Source organism: Bos taurus, chromosome 28 (assembly GCF_002263795.3).
Source record: "Bos taurus isolate L1 Dominette 01449 registration number 42190680 breed Hereford chromosome 28, ARS-UCD2.0, whole genome shotgun sequence".
Taxonomy (NCBI): domain Eukaryota; kingdom Metazoa; phylum Chordata; class Mammalia; order Artiodactyla; family Bovidae; genus Bos; species Bos taurus.
In genome coordinates, this window is record NC_037355.1 from 6,303,547 (window position 1) to 6,328,061 (window position 24,515).

Genomic DNA, 24,515 nt, shown 5'->3' on the forward strand with positions numbered 1-24,515 from the left:
CTTCCCTGCATTCTGAAGGGCAGATTCAAACAGTTATTGATCAGGGAAGGAAGGGGATGCAGAGACAAGGGAGAAGCAGCCAAGAACAATAGTGCAGCCGTGGAGCAGGGTCCTGGCTCCACCTCAAGGGATACACGTAACAATATCTTTGAGCTCTTCTGCAGAACTGAAACCCCCAACGAAAGGAAAATGTTAGCTGTTTCTTCATTCCAGATGAAAGAAAACAGAGAAGCTCATTAGAAGACCACCTGAGGCCAGATTAAAGTAGTGCAGGCCCTGCACACACCCTGATCCTTATCAGCAACTCTGCCTTTGAACCATTCCTATAAAACTCTTCATCAAGCTCCCCTGGGTTGAGGTGCACGGATCGGAGGTGCATGAGCCTGCTATGTCCCTGTCTGTCCCTGGCAAAGCAGTGTGTGCTAAGTCGCTTAAGTCATGTCCGACTCTGTGTGACTCTATGGACTATAACCCACCAGGCTCCTCTGTCGGTGGGACTCTCCAGGCAAGAATACTGGCGTGGGCTGCCGTGCCCTCCTCCAAGGGATCTTCCCCATCCAAGGATTGAACCTGTGTATCTTAAGTCTCCTGCATTGGCAGGTGGGTTCTTTACCACTAACCCCACCTAGGAAGTCATAAAGCTATTTTTTTCCACTTCACCCACAACTCTGACATTTGATTCAGCACTGGCTGAGTTTTCAGAATCATTCTGAGCACCTGGACTAGGTAAGGCCGAGTTCATGGCAGTTTTATCTGTAGAGCTTTCCTTTTCTTCCAACACACAAGTAATAAAATGTGACAATCGGCTTCTTCCAACTGTGCTTTGCCTCCAGGATACAAAATGAGTGATGGGTTTGGATAAGGATGAGGGTGGTGGCTGTGGAGACATCATCACACTGAAAGAGACTTGTACTTTCATTTACAAATGATATCCCTTTGTGATCATTTCCTCTGGAGCTCAGTATTAGCAAGTGTAATTGACTTAGAATTAGAGGAACAGATCCTGAGCTGTCCATTGACCTTGTTGGTAAGAGAAAATTATCTCACTGGAGTTTTAATGCAAGCTGAAAAACATTATGCTTTTCAACATAAAAAAATTGGCTGGAAAAGTCTACTGAAAATTCCATCTGATCTCACAGAATTTGCTTGTGAAGGTTTCAGTGAAAAGGAAACATAATTAACATCTGAAAATTGCTTATCATTGTGCTTGCCCAGGATCAGTCGATTTGTGTCTGAAAAGCTGAATATTTAATAATGCATTTACTGAAAACGGATTAAGATAAAACCTTTTATCTGTCTAGTGTTTAGATTACTCAGACCCCCAACCCTAGGAAGATTTCAAAATTAGTTTTAGGCAGAAGCTAGAGGAGAGAGCCACCTACTCCTTCACCCATCCCCCATGCCCCCTCCCCACAAAAAAGACAATACAGGCAAAAATAAAACTCTCCTCTGTTGGCCTTTGGGCCTTAGGATTTGGGAAGGAACACACAGGGCCTGAGGGAAGCAGGGGTCAAACTAAGGAACAAAAACAACTGGAAGTAGGAAAAAAGTGGGGGAGGGGGGTGGAAAGAGAGGATAAGAGGAAAAACAAGGTCCCAAAACCATAAAGTCAGCAGTCACCAAGGGAAGACGGTTGCCCCCGTCAGCTGGAAATAGCACAACGCGACCCAGGCTTCTAGGTGAGCAGGCAGGCCACCCTTGAACCCACGACTGTGGGCAGATAGGGTAGGGCATCCCTGGAAACAGGGAACCCATAATGGGTTTCTTGACATAAGAGAAGCCATTTTTTGCCTGAGACATTTTGTGATCTAAGCCTGGCGACAGTGCTTGCCCTTAAACAGGTCTCGCTAATTAACGATCCTAAGGGAACCAAAGAATGCAGGGAACAAAAGGGAACAAAAGACTATTTTCAGGCAAGAGAAGTAACAATAGCCAAGATAATACATCAGGTGTAAAGACACCCTGTTCTGTTTCAACGGTAAAAATTAGCCTGAAGTTCAACCACCAGACCAACTGGAATCTAAAGGGTGATAATGCTGACCTTATCTGACCTTCATGATTTCAATCAACTAGAAAGCTTGGACTCCATTCACTGCCTAAGCCCCTTCATGAATATGCATGTACCCATGGCTTAAAACTTTCTCAATTTTGGGACTTGCCTATTGGTCCAGTGGTTAAGACTCCTTGCTCCCCAATGTGGGGGCCCCTGGTTCCATCCCCTAGGCCCCTAGTGGGGACCCTAGGATCCCACTTGCCACACAAAGATCAAAGATCCCGCAGGCAGCAACTAAGACCCGGGGCAACCCAATAAATAAACATGTTTTTTAAAACTTTCCCAAGTTTTGCCGTTCAGGGAGATACTGCCTTGGAAAAGATTGCTGGTGTTCCCCCCACCTGATGCAAGTAATGAATCCTTGCTTCTCCCAATCTCTGGCTTGGTTATCAATTTTGGCTTGACACCCACCAAGAGGCAATCCCAGTTTTGGGGGTAACACAACCTCCAACCAGAGCCTCGGACACCTATGAGCACACGTGGGGTCTAACTCTGAGATATATCTATATGGAGGCAGCAGGATCAGTGATAAAGAAAGGGCAACCACAGCTCCAGACAGGAGAGTCCGTGGTTCCTACAGCGAAGGATCCCAACCCCCTGAAGTCGACACTGCCATAAAAAGCATGACCAGACCAGGTCTCTCTGTCCTGACAAGGAATGATACTCATGAGAGACTGGTGCACACAATGCTTGAGGTTAGATTTTCCTATTATTTACTGTGGTAATCATGTATTATTCAACTTTTTTAAACTGAAAACACACACATAGGTAGAGTTCTCAATCTAAGAACAAAAAGGCAATGGGTATCTTTCTTCCTACATTACATTTGACTGCCTGATGCTTCTGGCTGGATGCTACAGAATTGGGCCGCGGTTACCACCTTTTAATAGTTTCCTTGGTGGTTCAGAGGGTTAAGAATCTGCCTGCAATGCAGGAGACCCAGGTTCAATTCCTGGATCGGGAAGATCCCCTGGAGAAGGGAATGGCAACTAACTCCAATATTCTTGCCTGGAGATACGACTTAGCAACTACACCACCACCACCTTATAAGCTCAACTTCCCTTATCAGCCCATAATCAGCATCCCATCTCTTTGCCTCATCTATTTTCTTGTTTTTCTTTTAAAAAAATATTTATAATTATTTGGCTGCATCGGGTCTTAGTTGAGGCATGAGGGATCTTCAATTTTCGCTGCAGCATGCAGGATCTTTAGTCACAGCATGTGGGATCTAGTTCCTTGACCAGGGATTGAACCTCAGTCTCCCGAACTGCGAGAGTGGAGTCACAGCCACTGGACCACCGGGAAAGTTCTGCTTCCTTTATTTTCTGCCACGTAGCAGAGCTAACTCTGAGCTGAGCATACAAGAAGTGCTCTGCAACACCCTGCTTATTTAACTTCTATGCAGAGTACATCATGAGAAACGCTGGGCTGGAGGAAGCACAAGCTGGAATCAAGATTGCCAGGAGAAATATCAATAATCTCAGATATGCAGATGACACCACACTTATGGCAGAAAGTGAAGAGGAACTAAAAAGCCTCTTGATAAAAGTGTTAGAGGAGAGTGAAAAGGTTGGCTTAAAGCTCAACATTCAGAAAACTAAGATCTTGGCATCTGGTCCCATCACTTCATGGGAAATACATGGGGAAACAGTGGAAACAGTGGCTGACTTTATTTTTTGGGGCTCCAAAATCACTGCAGATGGTGATTGCAGCCATGAAATTAAAAGACGCTTACTCCTTGGAAGGAAAGTTATGACCAACCTAGATAGCATATTCAAAAGCAGAGACATTACTTTGCCAACAAAGGTCTGTCTAGTCAAGGTTATGATTTTTCCAGTGGTCATGTATGGATGTGAGAGTTGGACTGTGAAGAAGGCTGAGCGCCGAAGAATTGATGCTTTTGAACTATGGTGTTGGAGAAGACTCTTGAGAGTCCTTTGGACTGCAAGGAGATCCAGCCAGTCCATTCTGAAGGAGATCAGTCCTGGGTGTTCATTGGTAGAACTGATGCTAAAGCTGAAACTCCAGTACTTTGGCCACCTCATGGGAAGACTTGACTCATTGGAAAAGACTCTGATGCTGGGAGGGATTGGGGGTAGGAGGAGAAGGGGATGACAGAGGATGAGATGGCTGGATGGCATCACTTACTCGATGGACGTGAGTTTGAGTGACTCCGGGAGTTGGTGATGGACAGGGAGGCCTGGCGTGCTGCGATTCATGGGGTCGCAAAGAGTGGGACTCCACTGAGCGACTGAACTGAACTGAAAAACCACCCAAGAGACAGATAGAAGTTCCTATTTGCTGTTGTCTGCATCTACCATATGGACATTGCATTTATTGGGTCAAAACAACCAGAATCACAAAACGTGGTCCCCAGTGAACACTGATTCCCCTTCAGTGAGAATTTAAGCTCAAATCTTGTACTCAGCATTGTCCAAAGATCTACAAGATACATTAGGGATGACTTCTACCTTTAGAGGATTTGCACTGCAGATGGGAAAGCATGCATTTGTAAACAAGAAGGATAAGCATGCAAAAAAAAAAAAAAAGGAAAAATTAAACTGCCCTCCTGCGTCTGTCCTAAAAGCACTGTCACCTGGTGCTTTTGAAGACTAAGAAGTCTTTAAAAGTCTAAAAAGACTGCCTGGTGTTTCCTCAGAAACACCACACGGTGGCGCTCCTCGCCTCTGCTGCTTTGCCAGGCTCCGCCTTCAGCCCCCAGGCTTGGAAATTTAGTTTTGCCATTTGTCTCTTAGAAGCAAATACATATTAACCAAGCTCAAAAGATTGACCCGGAAAGTGGAAAGCCAATTTATTAATTCCTTTGAATAATGATTACGAAGGAACCAGAACACTCACATTTGTATGACCATGGATGATTTTCCAACTGTCGAGGGACTGACGTGCAAAGCCTGGTGGGGATGAGAAAGCTGAAGAAGTGGGTGAAGATCCCCTGGAGGAGAGCATGGCAACCCACTCCAGTATTTGTGCCTGGAGAATTCCATGGACAGAGGAGCCTGGCAGGCTATATAATCCATGCGGTTGCAAGACACAACTTAGCAACTACACCACCACCACCTTATAAGCTCAGCTTCCCTTATCTGCCCGTAATTAGCATCCCATCTCTTTGCCTGCTCTATTTTCTTGTTTTTCTTTAAAAAAAATATTTGTATTTATTTGACTGCATCAGGTCTTAGTTGAGGTGTGAGGGATCGTCAATCTTCACTGCAGCATGCAGGATCTTTAGTCACGGCATGTGGGATCTAGTTCCTTGACCAGGGATTCAACCCAAGACCCCTGCATTGGAAGGGTGGAGTTTCAGCCACTGGAGCACCAAGGAAGTTCTGCCTCCTTTATTTTCTGCCACTTAACAGAGCCTAACTCTGAGCTGAGCATACAGGAAGTGCTCTGCAAATGCTGGTGTTTGTGGAGGCGCAAAACCGCCAAAATGACAGACCAAAGCTCCTCTTTGCTGCTGTCTGCATCTACCAGTCCACATGAACATTGCATTTATTTCGTTGTTGTTGTTCAGTCGCTCAGCCATATCTGACTCTTTGCAACCCCTTGGACTGCAGCACTCCAGGCTTCCCTATCCTTCATCACTCCCAGAGCTTGCTCAAACTCATGTCCATTGGATCGGTGATGCCATCTAACCATCTCATCCTCTCTCGGCTCTTTCTCCTCTTGCCCTCAATCTTTCCCAGCATCAGGGTCTTTTCCAATGAATCGGCTATTCATATAAGGTGGCCACAGCTTCAGCATCAGCATCAGCCCTTCCAATGAATATTCAGGCTTGATTTCCTATAGGATTGACTGGTTTGATCTCCTTACAGTCCAAGGGACTCTCAAGAGTCTCCTCCAACACCACAGTTCAAAAGCATCAATTCTTTGGCCCTCAGCCTTCTTTATGGTCCAACTCTCACATCCATACATGACTACTAGAAAACCCATAGCTTTGACTATATGGACACGTGTCAGCCAAGTAATGCCTCTGCTTTTTAAAATGCTGTCTAGGTTTGTCATAGTATTTCTTCCAAGGAGCAAGCATCTTTTCGTTTCATGGCTGCAGTCACCATCAGCAGTGATTTTGGAGCCCAAGAAAATAAAGTCTGTCATTGTTTCCCCATCTATTTGCCATGAAGTGATGAGACCAGATGCCATGATCTTAATTTTTTTTAATGTTGCATTTATTGGGTCAGAATAATTAGAAATACAAAATGTGCTCCCCCAGTGAACACTCATTTCCCCTCAGAATTTAAACTGATATTTTGCACTCAGCATTCTGCAAAGATCTAAGATCCATTAGGGATGACTGCTGCCTTTGGGAATATGCACTGTAGAGGGAAAACATACATTTGTAAATAAGAAGAATAAGCAAAAATAAATAAATAAACTGCCCTTCTGCGTCTGTCCTAAAAGCACTGTCGCCAAGACTGCCTGGTATTTCCCCAGAAAGACCACACGGTGGCGCTCCACGCCCCGGCAGCTAAACCAGGCCGCGCCTTCAGCCCCCAGGCTTGAAAATTTAGTTTTGCCACTTGTCTCTTAGAAGCAAATACATATTAACTAAACTCAAAAGATTGACCCGGAAAGTGGAAAACCAATGTATCAATTCATTTGAGAAACAATTACGAAGGAACCAGAACACTCACGTTTGTATGACCATGGATGATTTTCCGACTGTGGAAGGACTAAAATTTGAAGCCTGATGGAGATGAGAAAGCTGATGAGGTGCGTGAAATCAGCGGTGGCAGCTCCGGGGCCAAGATTCCTTGGCTCCCGGTGAGACAGGAGGAGAGTCCATCTCCTGCAGAGGAAGGCAAGGCCCGGCCGAGGGGACGATGCCGAATTAAAGTGGACTAGTACATTAGGTCTTGCTCCTGCTGGTGTCCCCATAGACCCCGGTGATTCAGCTCTTGGTAGAAAAAGAGAAATTGTTTTTCTGTTTTACTTTTATTTACAGTATTTATTATTTCAGAGAAATTTATTTTTTCATGATCCATATAATATTGCCATACTAAGTATTTCAATATAATATTATTAATATCCAGTTACTTTCAGATCTATTCATATAAATACAGATGACCAGTGTAATTTTAAAAAGATCAGGATTTCCCTGAGGGTCCAGTGGTTAAGACTCTGACCTTCCATTGTAGGGAGTACAGGTTCAAGCCCTGGATGGGGAACTAAGATCCCACATGCTGTACAATGCATCTTAAAAAATATATCATTCCCACAAAACACATTGAGAAATCGGTTTTATAACCTTTTTTACAACTGTTCTTTCAATTATCTGACTGAATTCTCTTCCTGATTTTGCCAGGGAATGCCGAGTGCATGACCAACCTCTGCACTTCCCCCATCTCTGGGTGGGACTTATGCTCTATGGCCCCTTCTTGCTGCTCAGGTGAGTGGGATAGAAAAAGGAGGGGCTTATACTGTAATTCACCTTAATTCAGAGAGAGGACAGAGGCGCACCATGTAGAATCTAGGCATCAGTCTTCAGGTGACCTGTTCTCTTAGAAGCCCGGAGGAAAACAATGACATAAATAAATTATATTGATTTATTATGAATAAAGGGAAGGAGGTAGGGGAAATGTCTCAGCAGTAAAAAAGTCACCACCAAGAATTTTTTTGAGAGGCCCATGAATTTCACTCAACAGAAGAGACTGCCACATTTTTATTGCAGTGAGTCCCCTATTTGCCTATTCTCCTAATACACAAGTTTCACTAAATTTAATTACCTAGTTTGCTGGCACATAGACTATTTCATGATCATATTATTTGACTCACAGTGAAGACAGTACTTAGTTTTTGCTTTCTGGTTTCTACAAGACCAAGTAAGAAAAGGTCAATAAAACTGTATAATTAGGCACAAATACCAAAGCAGTAGACCTCTGCCTGTGCTTCGCTGGCCCTGGGGCATCCCAGTGTCTTGACCACAAGGACCAGTTGATGACTGCCCTCACGGTCCTCACCCAGGAGTAATCCTAAATGATTAATTAACAGCATAAGTTAATCACCATGGGCTTCCCTAGTGGCTGAGTTGGTGAAGAATCTGCCTCCAATTCAGGAGACCCAGGTTCTATCCCCAGATCGGGAAGACCCCCTGGAGAAGGAACTAGCAACCCACTCCAGTGTTCTTGCCTACAGGATCCCATGGACAGAGGAGCCGGGCAGGCTACAGTCCATGGGATTGCAAAGAGTCAGACACAGCTGTGCGACTAACTTTCACTTTCTTTCCATCACAATAATTAATGGCATTAATATTATTAATTGAAGTAATAAATAATAATGAATTATTATTACTATGCCTCATTTAACTCTTAAAGGCTGGGTTTTTTAAGTATTTTGCTTTAAGTGATTAGAAATGTTTTAAATAAGTACTCGGCTTATATTTCCATTAACTGCAAATTTCACTTAAATGACATAATTCTACATTGCTGAATAAATGCGGGGAGAATTCCCTTACTCCTTGACTCTAATCTCAATGTCTTTGCTTTAAACTCATCGTATTTTGAATTTTTGGTCCTCTAAGTGTATAAAACTCTCAAGATCTCCCTATGTCCCTTTAAACTTCATCCTCAGAGAAGAAAGGATCGCATAAAAAAAAAAAAAATGTGACAAGCACCACAGCAAAGTCTTGAAGGATATAAGAACTCTAGATTTATGGAGTGGTTCATTCTTTATTTAGGAGGTATTTTAGAACAGGTTTTCTTTTAACTGAAGTATAGCTGATTTACAATGTTGTGTTAGTGTTTGGTGGGAGAAGGCAGTGGCACCCCACTCCAGTACTGTGGCCCGGAAAATCCCATGGATGGAGGAGCCTGGTAGGCTGCAGTCCATGGGGTTGCTAAGAGTCAGACACAACTGAGCGAGTTCACTTTCACTTTCCACTTTGATGCATTGGAGAAGGAAATGGCAACCCACTCCAGTACTCTTGCCTGGAAAATCCCACGGATGGAGGAGCCTAGAGGGCTGCAGTCCATGGGATCGCTGAGGGTCGGACACGACTGAGCGACTTCCCTTTCACTTTTCACTTTCATGCATTGGAGAAGGAAATGGCAACCCACTCCAGTGTTCTTGCCTGTAGAATCCCATTAACGGAGAAGCCTGGTGGGCTGCAGTCCATGGGGTCACGCAGAGTCGGACACGACTGAAGCGACTTAGCAGCAGCAGCAGCAGTTAGTGTTTGGTACACGGCACAGAGATTCAGTTATGCAGGATACATAGTCTTTTCCACCACGGTTTATTAAAGGACATAGAATATAGTTCCCTGTGTTATTAAGTAGGACCTTACTGTTTATCTATTTTATGTATAGTAACTTGTATCTGCTAATGTCAGCCTCCTAATTTATCCCTTCACCTTCCCCCATGGCAAACATAAGTTTATTTTCTGTCTGTGAGCATGGTCTGTAAAACAGGCTTTCTTTATAGCATCTGTATCAGATCAGCCTTCAACTTCAAACTGTTCTCTGTGGCTTGTTATCCAGCAACAGATATCTGAGATGCTAAATATTTGAACAGCTTGTTCAGTTTGTGACCTGGTCGCTGTCACAAGCTCTGCTAGTTTTGGTTTTTTGCCCTTCATGTGTCTTAAGTCTCCCCAGAGCCGCTGCAGCAGGTGAGGCTCTCCTGGTCTCCCACCTGGCTCCCTGCAACAGCCTCGGAACGGTCATTCCAGCTCCAGACTGCAAGGCAGAGCCCCTGTGTGTTGGAAGCCGGCCCACCCTCCACCAGGCCAGCAGTGGCACGTGGGCTCTGGACAGCCACGTTGACATGCTTCCAGAGGCCCCTTTTGCAGCTGTTAGTCTGTTTGTAAAATCCGAGGAGACAGAAATGTGGTCCTGACAGTGTCACTTGCACTCTGTGAGCATCCTTTTAACAGCGGGCGTTGCTGTGTGTAAAGTGGAACAAGAAGACACCTTCAGGGGGACTTCCCTGCCAGTTCAGCAGCTAAGACTCCGTGCTCCCACTGCAGGGGGCCCGAGTTCGATACCTGCTCAGGGAACCAGACCCCACATCTTCAACTAAAGATCCCCTGCGCCGCAGCTAGGACCTGGCACAACCCAAATAAATACAAGTGATTTTCTTTCTAAAAGAAGAAGACACTTTAGAGAGTAAGTCCTGGCTCTCCTGGGAGCAGCTAGCTGTTTATTGTCCTGACTGCTGGACACACCAGGTCAGCAGCTGCCCCACAACTGCCCCGGGGTTTGCATCAGGTGCAAACAATTCCTGCCCGGAAACTTCACGGAACAGGTGCCAGCAGGGCATCCGCACGCTGAACAGCTGTTCCATTAAATGCCAGGTGAACAATGAAAGGAAAACCCATCTGTAAACCACATGAGACCTGGTTTCTATTATCAAAGAAGCGTGTCCATGTGTGCAGGTTGGTATGTGTGCGGAATGTCTCATAAATTTGGCTGCTCTTCTCAAACTGTACACATCTTTCTTCCTCTTGTGCTTCATTTTTTTCTGTCTCTTCACCTCTCCTCCCCCATCTCTGTCCCCTCTCCAACGCTCCACTCTGCTTCTGCTATTTTTTCCCTTTCTCCTCAATATGCATTGGACAGAGAACAGAATTTACTGGAAGGAAAAAACCAAAATAAATAATAAACCCCAAAATGATGAACTGGTAGAAAGGAACATTCTAAGTCATTCATTTTTTCATTCCTTGGTAAGTTTTATGCTCTTTTCCTCAAATAATTTATGTTAGTAACTTTGTCCAGATTTTCTAGGGGTTTATTGTTAATTTGCCAGAGATTCACCATGGAGTGTTTATCTTCTTTTGACATTATCTTGTGTCAGATGTGACTTGGTGTGCCTCTGGCAATGTTTTTATGAATTTTACCTTTGGAGCAAGATAAATTGGCCAAAATTAAACTGGTTAAAAATGTGTATCTCCAACCATTAGTTCAGATGAGGATAGTAGTGAAGAACCTGCCTGCTAATAATGCAGGAGACGTAAGAGACACAGGTTCGATCCCTGGGTCAAGAAGATCCCCTGGAGGAAGGCATGGCAACCCACTCCAGTGTCCTTACCTGCAGAATCCCATGGACAGAGCAGCCTTGTGGGCTACAGTCTGTGGGGTCACAAAGAGTCGGACATGGCTGAGAACACACACACATGTGCAATCATTCATTCAAGCACTGATAACTCACATGGCCTCTGAGTGATTTTGTGACAACTACTTCCAAACTAATTTTGTTGTTTAAAAATTTTTAATTCTTTTTAAATCTTGACTTTATCTTAAACAATGATGTATCAGACTAAGGGAAGACACTTTATAAACTAATTACTACCCTTGTTCTGGTGTGTGAAGCTGCCCACCTCCCATCTGGACCCTCTCCTGACACCTCAGAGACACTTGGGGTCTCCTCCCACCACCACCACCACCCTGGCCTGGGGACACAGGACACTTCATTCCATTTTCCTGTTTCAGTAAGCATCTCCATCTACTAAATGGTATTAATTTAATTTAGAAAAATTTTCTTTGTTCTTAACATGCAGTTGGTGTTCAGTATATGTCTGCTGAATGAATGGGATGAACATCTGAAATCATTCCCACTCTCAGTGTATAAGAACAATATTTACAGATACTCTTACTGTGAGTTCATTTGGTACCAAACACTTTTATGGATGCAGATCCTCAGACCAACGCCACATGTGCCATGATTATCATCCTCATTTTTTAGATAAGGAAACTGAGGCTCAAAAGAAACAATTTATTTAAAGTCATCCATTTAGCAGGTGAAAGAGTTGGGACTGGAACCCAGGTCTCTCTGGCTTCAAAATCCTTATTCCAGATGTTATTCAGCTTTCTTCTTAGAGATAAATAGGAGCTAATCAGAACTATGTTCTCCAGCAACAACTGCTTTTGTCCTATTTGTATTCTTTGGCAATGGGTTGATGAAAAGAGGACTGGATGTCATGAAACCCTGGGCGTGTGCCCTGGTTGTTACACTAACTGGCTACAGAGACATCACTTTACTGATAAAGGTCTGTACAGTCAAAGCTATGGCTTTTCCAGTAGTCATGTATGGATGTGAGAGTTGGACCACAAGGAAGGCTGGGGACCAAAGAATTGAAGCTTTTGAACTGTGGTGTTGGAGAGGACTCTTGAGAGTCCCTGCAAGGAGAGACAGCAAGGAGATCCAACCAGTCCATCCTAAAGGAGATCAGTCCTGGGTGCTCATTGGAAGGACTGATGCTGAAGCTGAAGCTCCAGTACTTTCACCACCTCATGCAAAGAGCCAACTCATTGGAAAGATTGAAGGCAAAAGGAGAAGGAGGTGGCAGAGGATGACACTTTAGACAGCATCACTGACTTAATGGACATGAATTTAAGCAAACTCCAGGAGACAGTTAAGGACGGAGAAGCCTGGTGTACTGCAGTCCATGGGGTCGCAAAGAGTCAGACACGAACAACGACTGAGCCAATGAACAGCAACAGGGGTGATCTTTGGTGATCATACCACCTCTTGAAGTGCAGCTTCCTTTTCTGTAAAGTTTGGCTGATAATACTGTTTATTTCATGGCGTTTTCTGAAGAAAGAGAAAATTAGACAATGTGTGCAATTATGTTTTTAAAGTGCAAGTAAAATTAAGCTTTGTCTCAATATTTTCCTTTAGTATTTATCAGAGTTTCTTCCAAAGTTGGTCTGGCTTAGCTGTACACAAGGAACAAAAGAGTCCAGATCAGAAAATAAAGTGCTGGTGCTTGGTAGGTGCTCCCCAAAAAATGGAAACTCAGGATGATTTCCTTTCTTGATCTGGACTGTAGAAAAGTCGCTAGGCTGTATCTAATTCTCTGCACCCCATGGACTGCAGCCCACCAGGCTCCTCTGTCCATGGAATTCTCCAGGCAAGAATACTGGAGTGGGCTGCTGTTTCCTTCTCCAGGGGATCTTCCCAATACAGGACTTTATCTCCCTTGAGTTCATTAGCAAAAGCTCACTCACTCGTTGGGATGGGAGCTGGTCCTTTAAGACATTAAGGAATCCAGGGCCTTCCTGTGAGGGAATGAACTCAAGCCCGATTTTTGAGTTACAAAGTCAGGGAGGTCATCAACAGAGGACTCTTGAACTGTGTCCAATGACAGGAAAGTAAAATAAAGTGCCAGACAGAAAACAGCCGTGAGGAAAGAGAAAGTTAAGATGCATACCAACCACGTCTCTTATTTTCTGTTTTCTTTTAGCATTTTTGTTTACTTATTTTTTGCCATGTTGCACAGCATGTGGGATCTTAGTTCTCAAACCAGGGATAGAACCTGGGTCCACGCAGCAAAAGCCCAGATCTTAGCTGCCGGACGGCCAGGATTCCCTCTTCTTTTCTGGTTTCCGGTGCTTTGACATGTGGGGCTCTACTGAGCTTGGAAGGGCTGCCCCTTCCAGAGTCAGTCAGATCCTACAGAGAGTAAATAATGCACTCAAGAGTGACCCTTTGGATACAAACTCATGACCCAAAGGCCACACCCCCATCATCTCTTTCTTGGACTCTCACTCTCCAAGTCACCCTCCCACTGCCCTCTTACCCAAGGCCCAGTAGCAGACAGTTAGAAACAGCCCTAGGCTTCAGACCCCTGAAACGATTCCCATGAGCCAATCCTAAACCTGTTCAGCCTGCCTCACCTGTTCCTTCCTTCAGAGACCACGGTGAAAACTCTCACCATGGTTCCTTCTCATCCCACAGCCTGCTGACAGGCACTGATGCCTCCCGACCCCACCTCGCCCTCTCCTTGGAGACTGTGAGTAGCAAACTGTCTTCCCAGTGGCAATGGTCTCCTGATCTGTTGGCCTTCAGTTCAGTTCAGTTGCTCAGTCATGTCCAACTCTGTGCAACCCCATGAATTGCAGCACGCCAGGCCTCCCTGTCCATCACCAACGCCCAGAGTTCATCCAGACTCACATCCATCGAGTCAGTGATGCCATCCAACCATCTCATCCTCTGTCATCTCCTTCTCCTCTTGCCCTCAATCCTGCCCAGCATCAGAGTCTTTTCCAGTGAGTCAACTCTTTGCATGAGGTGGCCAAAGTATTGGAGTTTCAGCTTTAGCATCAGTCTTTCCAATGAACACCCAGGACTGATCTCCTTTAGAATGGACTGACTGGATCTCCTTGCAGTCCAAAGGACTCTCAAGAGTCTTCTCCAACACCACAGTTCAAAAGCATCAATTCTTTGGCACTCAGCTTTCTTCACAGTCCAACTCTCACATCCATACATGACCACAGGAAAAACCATAGCCTTGACTAGATGGACCTTTGTTGGCAAAGTAATGTCTCTGCTTTTTAATATGCTATCTAGGTGGTCTTAACTTTCCTTCCAAGGAGTAAGCATCTTTTAATTTCATGGCTGCAATCACCATCTGCAGTGATTTTGGAGCCCCCAGAAGTAAAGTCTGACACTGTTTCCACTGTTTCCCCATGTATTTCCTATGAAGTGATGGGACCAGATGCCATGATCTTTGTTTTCTGAATGTTGAGCTTTAAGCCAGCTTTTTCACTCTCCTCTTTCACTTTTATCAAGAGGCTTTTGAGTTCCTCTTCACTTTCTGCCATAAGGATGGTGTCATCTGCATATCTGAGGTTATTGATATTTCTCCCAGCAATCTTGATTCCAGCTTGTGCTCCTTACTATACCTCAAATCTTCTATTAATAAACTATTTTAAAGCATGCTGATAGGGATTTCCCTGATTGGTCCAGTGGTTAAAACACCAAACTCCCCACGCAGGGTCCTTGGGTTCAATCCATGGGTGAGGAAGTCCCTCAGGTCGCAGGGCATGGCAAAAAATAAATAAAAATAAAACATGTGATGGCTCGGATTAAGATGAGGGCCTTGCTAGTCACTGAAAGGGTCGGCTTGTGTACAGGGTAGCCTATGGGGAGGGGAGTGTTTAAGATCTCGTGGACCCTGGCCCTGAGCTCAGTGGTTATGCTTCAGAGAATAACGTGTAAGTGTGACACACCCACGCATGTAGATGTGGACTGAGAGAGTAATGGGGCTTCCGGTTGCGCTAGGCCAGTGCCCCAAGGCACAGGGCAGAGGACCAGCGAGGCTGTGCTCAGAGGGGAGAAGTGTGACCCCCTTCCAGGGCGTGCGTGCATGCTAAGTCGCTTCAGTCGTGTCAGACTCTTTGCAACCCCATGGACTGTAGCCCACCAGGGTCTCTGTCCAGGGATTCTCCAGGCAACTGGAGTGGGTTGCCATGCCTTCCAAGGCATTTGTTGGCAATTCTGTGGGGCAAACAGAAGCTCTGGCCAGTGGGAATGGCCCCACAGATGTCACCTCTGCTCCTCCTTAGAACTCTCAGAAGACTAACTCCATATTTGACCAAACCTCCACAGGGAGCTTGGGCTATTTGGGGAAGACCGGAGGGAGTCTCAAGAGAGGAGGATCAGACTTCCGACAAGAACTGCTCTTAAGCAGTTAATTAGCAAGAGGAAGCATCATGACCAAGTTAACACAGGTCCATGCACCCCAAGTTCTCAGTCACAGGTGGGGGGTACTGATTATAGAAATGATCAGAGCAGAGAGAATCCCAAGGCAGAACTGAGCAGGCAGGGCATGGAAGGTGAGAGACAGGAACCAAGACACCATCACAGTTCCCTACCCTGAGCGTCTCCGCTGCTGAAATTTCATAAACATGCAATTTCTCTCTCTAAATAATTACAGGCCTCCTTCTATAATTTTCAAAGGTTCATTCATCTTGCTCACAGCCCTCTTCTCATTCTAAGAGTAACTTCTTCCTGCTTCCCTTTCAATTGTTTTATTTTTTTGTCTGACTGGGGGTAGACAATGGGCAATGTTTTAAATGGAACAATGGAGAGACCATGAACATCACAGGCCCAGGACAGAGCTCTCCTCTTTCTATGGATGTGTTTAGACTCACTATAAATCAGGTGAGCAGGAACCACAGCCCAAACCTCCATGGTTTACTCCAGTAATTAAGAGAGTGATGAGCCAGAATTGGGGGTGAAGGACAGGCACAAGAAAAGGGCTCATTACTTCCTTGTTTTTGTGTTTCCCTCACTGTTTCATTTGTATAAATAGCTCAAGGAGAGTACATCAAAGCCATGGAATCTCTTCCTTCCTAATGTTGTGGGACATGGAAAGTGCTGGTGGTTGGAATTCCCAGATGATCCAGGGGCTAAGACTCCACACTCCCAATGCAGGCGGCCTCGGTGCGATCCCTTGTCAGGGAACTAGACCCCATATGCCTCAACTAAGAGTTTGCATGCCACAAATAAAGATTCCACTTGCCACAGTTAAAAAGATCCCACACACCATAGCTAAGACCTGGTGTAGTCTAATAAATAAATAAATAAATATATTAAAAATAAAAGAAAGGCTGGTGGTTGGTGTCCAAATGCAGACTGAATACAGAACTCTGTAAGTACAGACCTGCCGTCCACTGCTGGCAGGAGCTTCCAAGTTGTGTCAGGCAAGCTGGGGATGCCGGTTGGCACAGGGAGGATCATAGCCAGGAGAAGACCAGTGATCTGGATCCCCACAAGGTCTGTGACACTGGGATCCACAAGCACCCTACCCCAAACTTAAGGGGTCTCACGCTTTGGCTGCTATCATCATAGCTCTTCATACCAACACAAATTCATGGACCTCCTCTCCTCCAATCACCCTTTCCCTTGGCAGAGGCTGGGAGGATGGAGCAAAAGAGAAAGGGACCTCAAGTCTGGTAACTACTCAGGCCTTCCTAGCACTTCCAGTGGGCTGGGTCTCAGTATTTTCATTTACAAAATGAGAAATCTGCAGCAGGCAGGACCTTCCAGCAAATATTATTCTGCAAACATTAGTCCCTTTACCTTTTATTTTCTTGCATTATGAAACACACAGGCTTCTCTGGTGGCTCAGTGGTAAAATAATTCAGGACTTTGGGAAGGTCATGTACATTCTGCTCTATTTAAAATGGATAACCAACAAAAACCTATTGTATAGCACATGGAACTCTGCTCAGTGGTATGTGCCAGCCTGGATGGAAGAGGGGTTTGAGGGAGAATGGATACATATATATGTATGGTTGAGTCCCTTCACTGTTTGTCTGAAACCACCACATTGTTAATTGGTTATACCCCAATACAAAATTCTTTTCGTGTTAAAAAAAAAAAAAGTAAGAAAAAAAAGAATCTGCCTGCCAATGAAGAAGACACAGGAGACTTGGGTTCAGTCCCTGGGTAGAGCCCCTGCATGAGGAAATGGCAACCCACTCCAGTATTCTTGCCTGGAGAATCCCATGGACAGAGGAGCCTGGCAGGCTACAGTCCATGGGGTTGCCAAGAGTTGTACATGACTGAGCAACTGAGTATTCATGCATGCATGAAACACACATTTACTCCTTCTTTTTTTAAATTTTATGTTGATTTACAATGTTGTGTTAGTTTCAGGTGTACAGCAAAGTGACTCAGTTATACATAGACACATATGCATTCTTTTTCAAATTCTTTTCCCCATTATGATAGGTTGTTACAGAATATTGAGCAGAGCTCCCTATGATATACAGTAGGAACTTGGGACTGCATTTTCCCTATCTTTCCTTTTCCTTCAAAGTCATTTTTAGCCTAAGCAATTGGCAGATACAGGGGAGTTATGATGTGAGTAAGAAAAACGATGAGAGCATTTCTTGGTCACTTGTTTGTACTGCATTTCGTGAAGCACCACTACATTCTTTCTGTTGGAAGCAAGTTGTGATTTGAATAGAAAGTATGACCTCGTGGGTGTCAGAGCTCTTACCTACTCAGGGATACACATAACATATTCACCTTTGAGTTTAACTGAACTTCCGTGCCTCATGGGCCCACCGGAAGTCTGTGCCCATTGGGCATTGTGAATGAGGCGGGCATGCACATTTCCTGCTTGCCTGTGTGCTCCGCTGTCCCATCGCCTTCACTTACAAACACCACCTGAAAGACAAAATCAAAAGTTGCTAGATGGTGACAAAGAGCAGAGCATTAAGCCAAGCCTGCACCCCTCCAAACACCAGTCCTGGGCAATTACACCGTCCACACGCCCACGAAGCCAGCCCTGATGTTAAGGCCTGGACTCCAGCAGCCAGATCCGTCTTTGTCATGTCTGTGCTCTGGACTAAAAGCAGATTCACTGTGATGCTGCTAAATCTTCAGCTTCAGAGACTCTCAACTGCCCACGCTGGAGACTCTTAGAAGCTAAAAGGAATCATAAAATGTTCTTCCCAGGTGGTCGAGTAGTTGAGAGTCCACCTGCCAATGCAGGGGTTCAATCCGAGTTCCTAGAAGATTCTGCATGCCATGGGGCACCTAAGCCTGTGTATCACAACTGCTAAGCCCGTGTGCCCTAGAGCCTGTGCACCAAAACCAGAGAAGCCACCACAATGAAAAGTCCATTCACCGCAACTAGAGGGTGACCCTCGCTTCCCACTAGAAAAAGCCCTCACACAGCAATGAAGACATAGCATGGCCAAAAATAAACCAATCTAAAAACAAACTAAAATATTCTGTATGGAAAGGAAGAGCCAGGCTCAATGAGGAAGTATTTCTCTGTAGGAATCTAAAAATATCTCAGAAGAAGGAGGCCTGAGTTTTTTAGCTTCTGTAATTTGTTATAAACTCTTTACCCATCCTAAAATAATTCACATTTATATTTCATTTGACGTGTGTTTTCTTAAAGAGATGTCCCTCGGGTCCCACACTATCTAGGTTCACTGCTGTGCTGAACTCAGTAGGGAAAATAAAATTTGCTACTTTTTTTCTCATCCCACTCATCAAAGAATGGAAGCCACAGGAGTTCTGAGCTTTATTAACATTCCATCTGCTACACTTGCTCTCTGAACACAAAAAACATTTGAATCCCACCCAGAGAGTACCCAGATCTCCTCCACATTCATGTCATCATCAGTTCTCCTCCCATGAGGTGGGGGCGGTGGGGGCTCAGGCTTCACACTTGGCACCGTGTCTGACTTCATCCCTATCATGAACTTAGCACCATTCACCCCAAATAAGAGAGTCCCTTGGCCTTCAAGGAAATAAAACAGTCAATCCTAAAGGAAATCAGCCCTGAATATTCATTGGAAGGATTGATGCTGAAGCTCCAATACTTTGGCCATCTGATGTGGAGCCGACCCACTGGAAAAGACCCTGATGCTGGGAGAGATTGAAGGGAAAGGGAGGAAGGGGGCATCAGAGGATGAGATGGCTGGATGGCATCACCGAGTCAATGGGCATGAATCTGAGCAAACTCTGGGAGATACTGAAAGACAGAGAAGACTGGTGTGCTGCAGTCCACGGGGTCACAAAGTGTCAGACACAACTTCGTGACCGAAGAACGGCAATGCCAATAACACAGGCCACGTTTATAAGATTATTCTTGAATGCTCTAAGACAATGATTACTTATTTTCCAGGGAGAAGGGACTTCAAATGCCTTATGTTTCAAAACCCCAAATCCTTTGCTAGAACAACCTGAGACATTCAATACATTTCTGAAAACTGTCAGGAAGTGCTGAAAGAACTGTGGTCTTCACTGGGTAAATAATGACTAAAGCAATGAGTCAACCATTTGGGACCTATTGGACTTGAAAACCAAGATCTAGGTGGGGCTGTCAAAGAGAAACTGGCAGGACTGGAAGGCTGGCCACCCAGAGGGCAGGGGTGAAGTTGGGGTGGGGAATTTTCAGAACAGCCAGGATACCTGTTGAGTCCAATATTAAACATACAGATAGATATCCATTTCAATCCTTTTAGATCTGTCCGCTTGTGGCAAAATATCCCTGGTGGCTGTCCAGAGGATCTGGGCTCAGAGAGGGAAAGTGGTGAGAGACAGGCGCGGCCAGTGGGGCTCTGGTCAAAAAGTTGATGTATCAAGGCAAGGTACTCATGCAGCTGAGGAGAAAGAGGATTAGAAGGGAACTCCATAGAACGCAGTGGAAGGTGAGCACCATAGATAAGGGATCCTCTCATCCGGATCACTGTGTTTTGTTTTTTCTTGTTTATTTGCTTATTTGATTTTAGACATTATCTATTGACCTCCCACTATAAAATATTGGGAGTTAGCTCTCTCTGTTCATCACTCAACCCTCTGCTACACATAAACACTGCCCTTCTGCCCATTCTGCCAATGTAGATTTCTGGTTGAATCCTTATATAGTGTATTTAACCATTATTACAACTGTGTAATTATTGTTCACAGCCAAGCTAGGCCCATATTACAGGGAATATACTATGATTAAATTTGCTTTTTTTTTAATGTAAGTTTTTACTTTTCATTGAATTAATAATACATCATCTTTTGGGGGTTTATTTTATTTTCTTTCTCTTTTTTTTTTCTCTAGTACTTTTTTAAGGAATGAATTACATACAGTACAGCATATCTTGAGGGCCCAGCTTAACGCGTTTTACATATGATATGCCTGTGACACCTGGACATATCTGTCACCCTAGAAGTTCCCCGTGTGGCCCTTTCAGTTAATACCCATCTGTCCCAGTCCCTAGGTCCTGCTCCTTTTGGATCAAGAGAAGCAGAGGCAGGCACAAGTGTGACTAAGAGGAATAAATTCCTGGGGACACAAGAGCCTGGTTCAGGAGCTTAGCAGGGGTAATGAATCACAGTGCTCCTAGTCTGTGAGAGTGACGTCATTCCAAATCCCATGGGATGAACACAGACGACTCAGAAATTAGGATGGTTTGACTCTCTGGGAGAGAAAGTCCTGGATCCATCTGGGAAAGGCTGTGGAACAGGATAGCTGGAAAATGAACATGAATGCTTCTAGAGCCTCATGGAAATAATCAGTTGGGTGAAAAAATATGACTTACCAGTTGTTTAGAAGTTTGGCTGCTGAAACAGGCACATGAAAAGATGCTCAGTATTGTTCATTATTAAAGATATGCAAAAGCACAATGAGGTATCACCTCTTGCAGAATGGCCACCATCAAAAAGTCTACAAACAATAAATGCTAAAGGACTGTTTGGCTTGATTTAGCATGCTGTAGTTCTGCTTTGTCGACATAGTTCAGCTTCTCTTTAGTGATGACCTCGTAGAAAATGCAAAAAAAAAACACAAAAAACTGGCTATTCTAATTCTTCCATAAGTGTATATCAAATTGAAGGAGAAATAAGAAAAGAGAGGATAAATAGGTATACTTTTTAGTGGACTGAGAGACTCTAGGTAGCAAATATTGATTTCCATGGCTGGCACACAAATGAGTATATTGATCCTGTCCTTTTTGTTGAAGGTGCCAAGTTTCATTTTCCACTCAATTGAAGACTACAGTCTAGGAATAGGCAGTCTGATTAAGTGAGCCAGTGCAAGGCTAATGACTTACTTTTCAGATCCCACTGTGTGCCCTGACTTGAAAAATCTCAATATTCTTTAGACTCCAGAAGGAAAAGGAAACTTCATTGATTCTTTCAAGAGTGATATATTATAACATTACCAGCAATCAAAATGGACTTTATTGGGTGACATTTAAATGACGCCATCCTTGGGAGGCATTTTGTACTTGAAATCGCTTAGCTTCTTTCTGCTGCTCCCCACCGCCAGGACTCTGATATTCCAGGGCAGGAAATGAGAAGTTGCTTAAACCATCCCAGGTTGGGCTTTCTTGATATACTGCATCAGCTGTAGGGATAAAGTGTCCCTGGAAAAAACTATGTAGCAGGAAACTAGTCTATGCTAGGCATTCAATAAATGAGATTTCAATATTTAGGGTGAGAAGAGCATGTGAAATGAATTATCAATCATTTGTGTATCTCATTGCTCTTTTTCATGGTTGCAAAAACATCACTTACAGATCAGTAGCGATTACATTTCAGAAATCAGGGTCATGCATGAACTTGTGACCTCAGTGGGTGGCGGGAAGGGACACTGCAGAAAGCATACTGATTAGTTTCAGATGCGAGTGAGAATTTCAGACGACCTTCATTCCAAGGACAACTCCCGTCTAGGTGGTTACCAGTATCCTCCCTTGAACTCTTTATGGAGAGAGAGCACTTTTCCTGCACACAGCAGGTGGCTTCTCTTGGCTACTGCCTGATGCCAGGATCCCAGCCCCTGAGGGTGGCAGCTTACTCCCCCTTCCTGTGAGCAGATGAACAGCAGATGGCCATGTGTTTCTCAAGGACAGAGCCTGTGGCTTTCCCCAGCCAGTTAGGAAAATTAATCTGGATGAAAAAGAGAAGGTTTCAGGATAAAGCAAAAAAAAAAAGTCAAGTTCTTATACCCAGGCAACATGCCTTTCTGAACAGAGAAGGAAATGTTAAACTGAACATAAATATGATGGTGACGCTCATGGCAGGAAATCAAAGCAACCTTGAAATCCCAAAGTGCTCAAGTAAAGGAGCAATAAAGAGAGGTTTATTTTCCCAGATATAAGTTTCTTATTCTTTATGCACACCACAAAAACAATAAAATTTTGAAATGGAATAACTCGTTAGCCTTTTAAAATAAAATTCCTCAGAAGATCCAAAAGTTAAAATGGATTGTTAAGACTAAAAATAACGGTAAAGAGGATAAGTGCTCTTTGGTGAGAGAATATAAAGCAGCAAAGGAATATGTTTCCAGAATTTAGGACTGCTAAATGTAGAGCCATTCATGTGCCAACAGCTAATAAAGAGGCCCAAGCTGATTATAGCGAGTGAAGTTCATTTCAAAGAGACATAACCGTTTGTAAGAATCCTACTATTTGGGATCACTGGGGTAGACCTTGAGGACATTGAGGGCATTATGCCAAGTGAAATAAGTTAGACAGGGACTCCCTGGTGGTCCAGTGCTTAAGATGCCATGCTTCCAGTGCAGAGGACATGGGTCTCATCCCTGCTTGGGGAACTAAGATTCCACATGCTGCACAGTATGGCCAATAATAATAATAACTGAATAAAACACAATAAAAATGGCTTTAAAAAAGAAAGATTCTTTAAAAAAAATAAGTTAGAAAGACAATTACCATATGACCTCACTTTTATGTGAAATCCAAGAAAACAAACAGCCATGAACTCATAGATACAAAGAAGAGATTGGTGGTTGCCAGAGGTGGAGGTGGCAGGTGGGCTGAAACGGGTGAAGGGAGTCTAAACATAGAAACTCCTAACTGCAAAGTAAGTAAGTCCTGGGAATGTAACTTACAGCAGAGTGACTGTAGTTAAGAACACTGTACTGAACACTGTATTTTGTATTTGAAAGTTAAGAGATAAGAAAGCCTTCTTCAGCGATCAATGCAAAGAAACAGAGGAAAACAGCAGAAGGGGAAAGACTAGGGATCTCTTCAAGAAAATCAGAGATACCAAAGGAACATTTCATGCAAAGATGAGCTCGATAAAGGACAGAAATGGTATGGACCTAACAGAAGCAGAAGATATTAAGAAGAGATGGCAAGAATACACAGAAGAACTGTACAGAAAAGATCTTTATGACCCAGATAATCATGATGGTGTGATCACTGACCTAGAGCCAGACATCCTGGAATGTGAAGTCAAGTGGGCCTTGGAAAACATCACTACGAACAAAGCTAGTGGAGGTGATGGAATTCCAGTTGAGCTATTCCAAATCCCGAAAGATGATGCTGTGAAAGTGCTGCACTCAATATGCCAGCAAATTTGGAAAACTCAGCAGTGGCCCCAAGACTGGAAAAGGTCAGTTTTCATTCCAATCCCAAAGAAAGGCAATGCCAAAGAATGCTCAAACTACTGCACAATTGCACTCATCTCACACGTTAGTAAAGTAATGCTCAAAATTCTCCAAGCCAGGCTTCAGCAATATGTGAACCGTGAACTTCCTGATGTTCAAGCTGGTTTTAGAAAAGGCAGAGGAAGCAGAGATCAAATTGCCAACATCCGCTGGATCATGGAAAAAGCAAGAGATTTCCAGAAAAACATCTATTTCTGCTTTATTGACTATGCCAAAGCCTTTGACTGTGTGGATCACAATAAACTGTGGAAAATTCTTCAAGAGATGGGAATACCAGACCACCTGATCTGCCTCTTGAGAAACTTGTATGCAGGTCAGGAAGCAACAGTTAGAACTGGACATGGAACAACAGACTGGTTCCAAATAGGAAAAGGAGTACGTCAAGGCTGTATATTGTCACCCTGCTTATTTAACTTCTATGCTGAGTGCATCATGAGAAACGCTGGGCTGGAAGAAGCACAAGCTGGAATCAAGATTGCTGGGAGAAATATCAATAATCTCAGATATGCAGATGATACCACCCTTATGGCAGAAAGTGAAGAGGAACTAAAAAGCCTCTTGATGAAAGTGAAAGTGGAGAGTGAAAAAGTTGGCTTAAAGCTCAACATTCAGAAAACGAAGACCATGGCATCTGGCCCCATCACTTCATGGGGAAATAGATGGGGAAACAATGGAAACAGTGTCAGACTTTATTTTTATGGGCTCCAAAATCACTGCAGATGGTGATTGCAGCCATGAAATTAAAAGACGCTTACTCCTTGGAAGGAAAGTTATGGCCAACCTAGATAGCGTATT